Below are 8,774 nucleotides of genomic sequence, written 5' to 3'. Positions count from 1 at the left end.
AGAACTAAAACAATTTCCGAGGCCAACTCTTCAGACAGGGATTGGACTGGACTGTGGGACATAAAGTGATACTTGTGAAGAATGTGTCTCTTAGACAAATAGATATAAGAGACCAAAGGGGCGGCTTCTGTCCAGAGGTGAGGGGAAGGCAGACGGAGTTAGGAGCTGGTTGAATGTTCATGGGAAATCAGGGGCGGAGGGGTGGAGTATGCTGTTGCAAAATGGGGTGAGCGGTTGGGGTCTCATAACAATGTATGTTAAAAAAAAAAATCTGTATGGAGACTAACTTGAAATGTAAACTTCATTTAATTACATCAATGAAATAAATAAATAAATAAATGGGTTGTTATAACCCATCAGTAATTTGAAAAATGAGGTGACCAGATGTTCCTGTTTGATCAGAAATGGTTTAGTTCTTGAGTATTAGTATTATGTAATGATGGGCTGTGAGGGGTGCAGTGGGCACAGGAGCCTCAAACATATCCTGTTTAGGCCAGGGACCTTAAAATATATGAGGCAAGCAATGAAATGCACCAGGGCAAAGAGGTATGATTTATCTTTGCTGATGACGTTTTACTGTCTCTCTAAGATGTAGCCCAATAATGTTGGGATAAAAGCAGCCTTCCTTCTACAAGACCCTTCTGTAGAGCAAAAATGTAAAAATTTCAGAAGAAATTTGATGTGGTGACCGATAACCCTGAGTTCTTATTCTGTCAACTTTGGCTAACTGATCATGTTACTTTCTTCACCAGCAGATTTATGAAACAAACCTTGAATCAAGTTTTACAAGGCTGAAAAACATTTGTCAGCTAAATAATCAATGACAGATAAAATCCAGGTAATCAGAAAAGTAGATGCATAGATTCCATAACATACCACAACATAGGAAATGTTATCCAGGCCTGACTAACAGTTTGGTCATGACTGAAGTCCTAGTGCTAAGTCTCTTAACCAGCTGCCAAACTAAACTTTCTTATATCAGATATAAGTTATAGTTAAACACCACCCTTGTTTTTTTCTGTGATTTCAAATTTATCTCCTTATTTCTGCCTATGTCCCCATCATACACTCTCATAAGTTTTCATATTTAGTTAAAAGAAGAGTTGTATGACATTTTAATGTTTACTTAGTGCGTATGCATCCGTTAACTTATATGGAATCTATCAATGTGTGCAGGAAAAGTATTATTGTTAGTTACTTTTCATAGTTTATAAAATTAAATGGAAATGAAATGTCTTGGCTAAAATCACATACCTAAAAAGTAGTAGTAAGAAAAAACAAATCTATGGATTTCAGTTCCAATTCTCATTTTCTTTTCATCATCCTATTAATTTTTTCTAGAAAAAAATGTTGGCTTCTCTTGTATTTGAACATATGTGAAGAATTATATTCTCCAAGATTCTAAAATAAGAATGTCTCTATTAGTCAGAGAACACTTTTTTTTGCAGGATTTTGCACTAAATTTTGATGAAGATAAAGACTAAAAAGTTATACATTTAATACAATTGGTCACTAGTAACACAGATGTATTTAACTGCCCACAAAAGGCAGAGCTCAGTACAGCGCACCAAGATGATGCTTAGTATTATGATCTATTCAAAACATAAGTTTTATTAACGCATTCAGTCATGCTATCTCTGCTATTTTCGCCTAACTATCTGGAAGAAAAATATATGAAAAGAATAATATAATCGAAAAGAAACGGCATTAAATTGTTCAAATTCAGCTTACAGTGGGGAGGAAGAAATAAGCATTTGAAAGACAAGATAACTGAAAATGAAATTGGTAGTTGAAGCTGAAACGAAAAATGAAATAAAAAAGAGGACAAATTACCAGGTGGAACTGCATGTTATTTTGTCATTAGCTATTGTGAATCATAGAGTTCCCTTGACATTTGTCTCAGGAAAACAACTATTTTGGGCATTCAAACAGTCAGCTGACTGTATCAGGATATAAACAAAGTACTGAGAGGAGCCTAGGATTTGAAGTCTAGCCATTTTAAGGTCACTAGTCTTACACACTTCCTACCCCTATAGCACCCCTTTATCTGGGTCTATGTAAATCTGAATAGAAATGATAACTAAATGTAACAAAGAGAATTGTCCCCACATATTGTATATAAATATTTACGTTTGTGACAGGAGTAAAAAGGTGGAAAAAGCTGTAAGAGTTCCTTGATTCTCTCAGCTTGTTATGTAATTGAATTTTTCCCCCTAAAAACACATGTTGGAATTCTAACCCCTATATCTGTGGATATAATCCCATTTGGAAATAGGATTTTAGTGTTGTGTTAGGAAATCCTGGTGGCACAGTGGTTAAGAGCTATGGCTGCTAACCAGGAGGCTGGCAGTTTGGATCCTCCAGGTGCTCCTTGGAAACCCTATGGGGCAGTTCTACTCTGTTCTGTAGGGTCCCTGTGAGTCAGAATCCACTCGATAGCAATGGGTTTGTTTTTTTTAAATTTTTTTAGTGTTGTGTAAATGAGGTCATATTAGTGTAGGGTGTGTTCTAAACCTAATCTTCTGATTTATTAAAAAAGAAAAACAAAAACAAAAAAAAGCAGCAGAGACACAGACAAGCAAGCACATACAGAAGAGAAGACAGATGCCATCTGATGACTATGGAGGCAAATGAACTTATAAGCTCAGAAACACCAAGGATTGCCGGCTACTGAAAGCTGAAATAGACAAAGAAGGACCTCCCCCTAGAGCCACACTATGAATTCAGAATTCCAGACTCCTGAACTGTGAGAAGAAAAAAAAAATTCTGTTCTTTAAAGCCACCCACTTGTGATATTTCTGTCACAGCAGTGCTAGCTAACTAAAGCACAGCCTTTTGAATATTTTTGTGGACAAATATTGGAGAATTTTGCTGATACTTTCACTTTGTTTGTGTCTTTAAGTCTAAGGTGTGTCTCTGGTAGGCAGCATATAGACAGATCATGTTTTTTTAATCCAATCTGCCACTCTCGGTCTCTTTATTGGCGCATTTAGTCTATTTACATTCAGTGTAATTATTGATAGGTAAGAGTTTAGAGCTGTCATTTTGATGTCTTTTTCTGTGTGTTGTTCACAGTTTCTCTGTTCCCCTTAATTTTCTGTGCTGAGTCATTTTTCTTTATGTATTTTCTTTTCATCTTTTTCATTGTTGTTGATTTTGTGTTTGCTGAGTCCTTATATTTTTCTAGTTTTTTATTTTTGACTTGTAGGATTGTTAGTTTCCTTTGTGGTTACCTTAATATTTATCCCTATTTTTCTAAGTTTATACCAGTCTTTTATTTCTTTATGTCGCCTTGACTTCCTCTCCATATGAAAAATCTATGTGTACGTTTTTTAAGTCCCTCTTTTTTGTAATGTTGTCTTCTTTTACATATTGACATCTGTTTCCCTATTTTCAGTGTTTTAGCTTTGATTTACTTTTGTGACTTTTCTGTCTGGGTTGATATCTGGTTGTTCTGTCCTGTGTTCTAGTCTTGGGTTGTTATCTGATGTTACTGATTTTCCTACCGGAGGACTCCCTTTACTATTTCCTGTAATTTTGGTTTGGTTTTTGCAAATTCCCTAAACTTCTGTTTACCTGGAAATGTCCTAATTTAGCCATCATATTTGAGAAACAGTTTTGCTGGATATATAATTCTTGGCTGGAGGTTTTTCTTTTCCTTCAAGGCTTTACATATGTCATCCTGTTGCCTTCTTGCTTGCATGGTTTCTGCTGAGTAGTCTGAGCTTATTCTTATTGACTCTCCTTTGTAGATGACTTTTCATTTATCCCTAGCTGCTCTTAAAATTCTCTCTTTATCTTTGGTTTTGGCAAGTTTGGTTATAATATGTCTTGGTGACTTTCTTTTGGGATCTACCTTATGTGGGGTTCAACGAGCATCTTCGATAGATATCTTTTCATCTTTCACAATATCAGGGAAGTTTTCTGCCAACAAATCTTCAACAATTCTCTCTGTATTTTCTGTTATCCCCCCCATCCTGGTACTCCAATCACTCATAGGTTATTCCTCTTGGTAGAGTCCCACAAAATTCTTAGGGTTTCTTCATTTTTTTAAATCCTTTTATCTGATTTTTCCTCAAAAAAATTGGTATCAAGTGTTTTATCTTCAGTCTCACTAATTCTGACTTCCATTGCCTCAATTCTGCTCCTATGACTTTCTATTGAGTTGTCTAATTCTGAAATTTTATTTTTAATCTTCTGCATTTCTGATTGCTGTCTCTCTGTGGGTTCTTGCAGCCTGTTAAATTTGTCACTATGCTCTTCTCTAATCTTTTTAATTTCCTCTATTGCGTGTTCTGCATTTTGCTTAATTTCCTTCCTAATTTCTTGAAGAGTTCCTTGTATATTAATCTTTTGTATTCTGCCTCCAGTAATTCCAAGAAATTTTCCTCCTCTGGAAAATTACTAGATTCTTTATTTTGGGAGCTTGCTGAAGCCATCATGGATTGCCTGTTTTTGTGATTTGATACTGACTGTTGTCTCTGAGCCATCAATAAGTTATCATATTTATTTATTTTATGTTTTCTTACTGTGTCCTAGCTTCTTGTTTTGTTTTGATATGACCAAATAGGCTGCTCATATAAGCTAGTTTGATTATTGACACCTTGGAAGCTCTAATGTCCTGTCACCAGGTGGTGAGATCTGTTCCTAGGTTTGTGAGCTCAGGCGTCTGCCCACTTCTCCTATATGGATTCAGCTCAGGTGCCCAGGTAGACAGCCACCAAGAGTGTGGTGTAAGCTCTCACTTACAGTTGTAGCCAGGCATGGGTGATTGGTGTAGGCACAGGCATCTGACTGCAGCAGGGGGACACACTCTGAGCAAGGCAGTGGGCTGACAGCTGCCCCCAAGTGCCCAGGAGGCAGGTGTGTCCCTGTTCCCTAGAGCGTGTAGGTGGGTGGGTTTTGCAGCCGGACTAGGAGCACCGAATACTGTTGTCTGTAAGGACTGGGGCGTACCTCTTATTCATGGGCCTCTCTCGCAGGTGGTTAGGTGGTGTGGGTGGAGCCACCAGTCCTCAGCCACCGATGTGGGTAGGTGAAGACCCTGCTTAATGGGCAGAGCGGTGTCAAATGTCAAGAACCTACCACTTCACAGCTGAAACAGTTGAAGTTAGGGTTCCAGTATATACCCTGTTGTACTGCAGTAATGAGGGCCTAAGCTGTTGAGATGGGCCCACACAAGTCTATGCAGGGGGAAAGTCACTCAAAGTCCATGGATCCCTTATGCTTGTGCCTAGACAAAGGAGCTGTGCCTGCCATGGGTTGCTGGCTTAGGGGAGCTGGCAGTTTATTTTTTTCCCTGTTTGTTAATTTGTTCACTCTCCAAAGCAGGGAGAATGGCTCTGGGCATGTGAGGGATCCTACTTCTGGCCCAGGGGACGCAGCAATTGCTGACACTGGTCCGGGACCCAGTGCAGAGCAGGGAGTGGGAGGTAAATGGGAGAGAGGTTTTTCTGTAAGGGGGGTGTTTTTGATCCGTGCGGTAGGCCATATGCAATTATTTACCTTTGCCGTATCGAGGGCTACTTCTCACTGGTTCTGGGTGGCCGTGTAGACTCTCAGTGGCTGGGTCTCTCCTAGTGCAGAAAACGCGCCTCCCAAGTGAGGCTGCTTGCCTTCCTTACTGCTCACCCCTGAGTTGATCAAGCCTGAAGGGCTCAGGCTCTCACCAGGTCAGGTCTGGCACATCCTCACTGCTTCCAAACTGTCTCTCCTTCTTCCTGCCACTCAGTGCGGTTCTCAACTCTGCCTTTGATGTTCAGGGCTCCCAGACTGCCATTTATAATTGAATCACTTGGTTTTGGGGGTCTTTGTTGTAAGTGGGTCCACCAGAAGCATATGACTACTCTGCCATCTTGGCCTTTGCTGATACTTTCTGACAGTAACCAGATGAAGGTGATTTTCCTCTTAACCATCCCTTGGGCATATTAAAGTCTAAAACTAGATCAAACATGAGACTGGACATTTCATAAGAAGGGAGGTTAGTCACTTAAGCAGAGCATCAAGACGGAGAAAGGAGAAATTTTCTTTTTAGCATTTTCCAAAGAACCACACAAAGAATCATTCTCATTAAAATATTTTCAAATGGCTTGACTTTTAACAAATTTTCCAGCTGTTTCACAGTATTCTATAAGAATATGCTTGACTAGCATAAAGTGATAGATACTATTTACTTGAAAAGAACTGTATTTTTTAAAATAATTTTTAAAAAACTATAAAAAAGAAGTGTTTCTAATAGTTTGAGATAAGTGAAATATGAGTTTGTATTTTCAAAAAATATATACACTTGTACATTGGGAGAAATGTCCAGGTATGTGCTGAAAATTGCACCTGTGAAGATTTAGAACTTTAATGTATTTGTGCCTTTCTAAATGGCTAACTATCTTGAAAGTATAGCACAGAAAAATATTATTTCCCAATGGAAGCATATGATCCAAGTTCGAAATGTGGGAAGTATCAAAAAGTTATAAAAGATGGAGCACTGCAATATTAAACCTTTTAACTGCATTGCCATTTGTCCCTCATTCCCAAAGTTAATAACATTAAATAACATTAAATTACCCAATTCTGGAACTGTCTAAAGAAATTAAAAGGGCTTATCATTTTTCTAAGTTTTTCTTTTTTACATCACAGTCATTTTTTAATTATAATCTCCCCCCAATGCCCCTCCCAACTCCCCCTCAGGTTTCAGCCCTTAAATGTAGAAGCTTGATGTGTTTGAAACTCTAACTTGAGAATTAGTGATGAAACAAAAGCATTTAATGATAAACACCTCCTACCTGTTTTCTTAATAACTGTTTTCTAATTTATTCTGTACTTTGGTCTTTTTCCCTGGGGAGGTAGAGCTTTGTGACATTGTTTAAAGGTGCACTACCAAGTTTGCTTTATTTCCTACATCTTTGTATCTCTTCATTATATAATGGTTTTATATGCAGCCATGTGTCGTTTAACATCTATGATACGTTCTGTGAAACAGGAAGTTATATGATTTGGATGTTGTGCCAACACCATATTATATACAGGCAGTCCCCAGGTTATGAACATCTGACTTATGTATAATCCATAAATACAAACCAACTCACCTAAAGCCTATTATACCAAAAATTCAAGGTGCTTACCATTATACGCCCGGCAGTGCAATCACTTTGTATACAAGAGACTTGAGATACACACGTTGCGTGTGGGAAGCTGCTTAGTCCACCGGTTACGTCTGCTATGACCCTTCTCTGATTGGGATTTCTGAACTTATGGGACTGTGGATGTACATGCGGTCTGACATTGCCTGAACGGATGCTTTGCGGCGCATGACTGTACTTTCTTTTCACTCTAGAGTTTAAAAGCAGTTTTCAAAATGCACTATTTCTTAAGAACATTAATAAGTGTTCCATAAATTATGGATTCCTTTGTGAAAATGAGTTTGTAAAATGTGAATTAAAAAAAAAGTTGAACAGATTTTCTGACACCAGATCTCTCAGAGTCTATAAATAGCAATGAGCCAAGTGAACCTCCAAGAAAGGGGATACACTATGCCACTATAATAACCTTTCATTTTAATGTTCTGTATAGATTGAAGCAGGGAGTGAGAAGCCCAGCCCCTGGATTTTCAGACGAGTTATTTTTTTCCCTAGACATCAGTTGTTACAGAGTTTGATAACAAATTTATTTCATACTGTTATTATGAAGATTAAATGAATTAACACAAGTTAAGTTTTTAGAGCAGTGATGGACATAAAATAAGGTCACTATATAACAAGTTGTCTTAGTTATCTGTAACTAAGATAACTAAGCTTTACTTCTATAACAGAAATACCATTAAATGGGTAGCTTTAACAAACAAAAATTTACTTTCTCACAGTTTAGAAGTAGAAGTCTGAATTCAGTGGGCCAGCTGTAGAGGAAGTCATTCCTTTGCTATCGGTTCTGGGGGAAGGTCCTTGTTCCTTGTCTCCTTGGCAGTCTTCATCTGGTGTGGCATCTATGTTCCCCCATCTCTCCTTGGGCTTCTCTATGCCAAATCAGTTCTTCTATATCTCAAGAGAGATGGACTTAAGACACACCCTACACTAATACAGTCTAATTATCATGAAAAGGAAAATCCATTCCCAAATGAGCTTATAACCACAGGTATAAGAATTCGGATTTACAACACATACTTTTTTTTTTAAATTTTTTTTGAAGTTTTCTTTTTTTTTTTATTGTACTTCAGGTGAAGGCTTACAGAACAAATAGCTTCTCATGAAACAGTAGTACACATATTGTTTTATGGCATTGGTTAACAACCCCACAACATGTCAACCCTCTAACTTCTCAACCGTTTTTTTGGTGAAAATACACGTAGCCAAAGATACAGCATTTCAAAAATTTCTACATGCACAGTTCAGTGACATCGATATGCTCTTCCAATTGTGCTTTTATTCTCACTTAAGATGAAGGCTTACAGAACAAAACAGTTTCTCATTTAACAGTGACTACAAATGTTGCCCTATGACAATGGTTAACAATCTCACAACACATTAACAATATCCTTACTCAACCTTGGGTTCCCTATCACCAGCTTCCTTGTCCCCTTCCGCCTTCTGGCTCTTGTCACTGGACTCCTGTACCTCGTTAGTCTCACTTGATTTTACAGGGCTGTCCACTACCAGGCTGAACAGTGAACCTCAGAGGTAACTTCACCACTGAGCTAAAAGGGTATCTGGGGCCATACTCTCGGAATTTCTCCAGTCTCCTTTAGGCCAGTAAATCTGGTCTTTTTTTTGTGAGTTAGAATTATG

The sequence above is a fragment of the Trichechus manatus genome, unplaced genomic scaffold (assembly GCF_000243295.1).
Source record: "Trichechus manatus latirostris isolate Lorelei unplaced genomic scaffold, TriManLat1.0 scaffold00032, whole genome shotgun sequence".
In the NCBI taxonomy this organism is placed as follows: Eukaryota; Metazoa; Chordata; class Mammalia; order Sirenia; family Trichechidae; genus Trichechus; species Trichechus manatus.
This window is presented reverse-complemented; position numbering follows the sequence as displayed.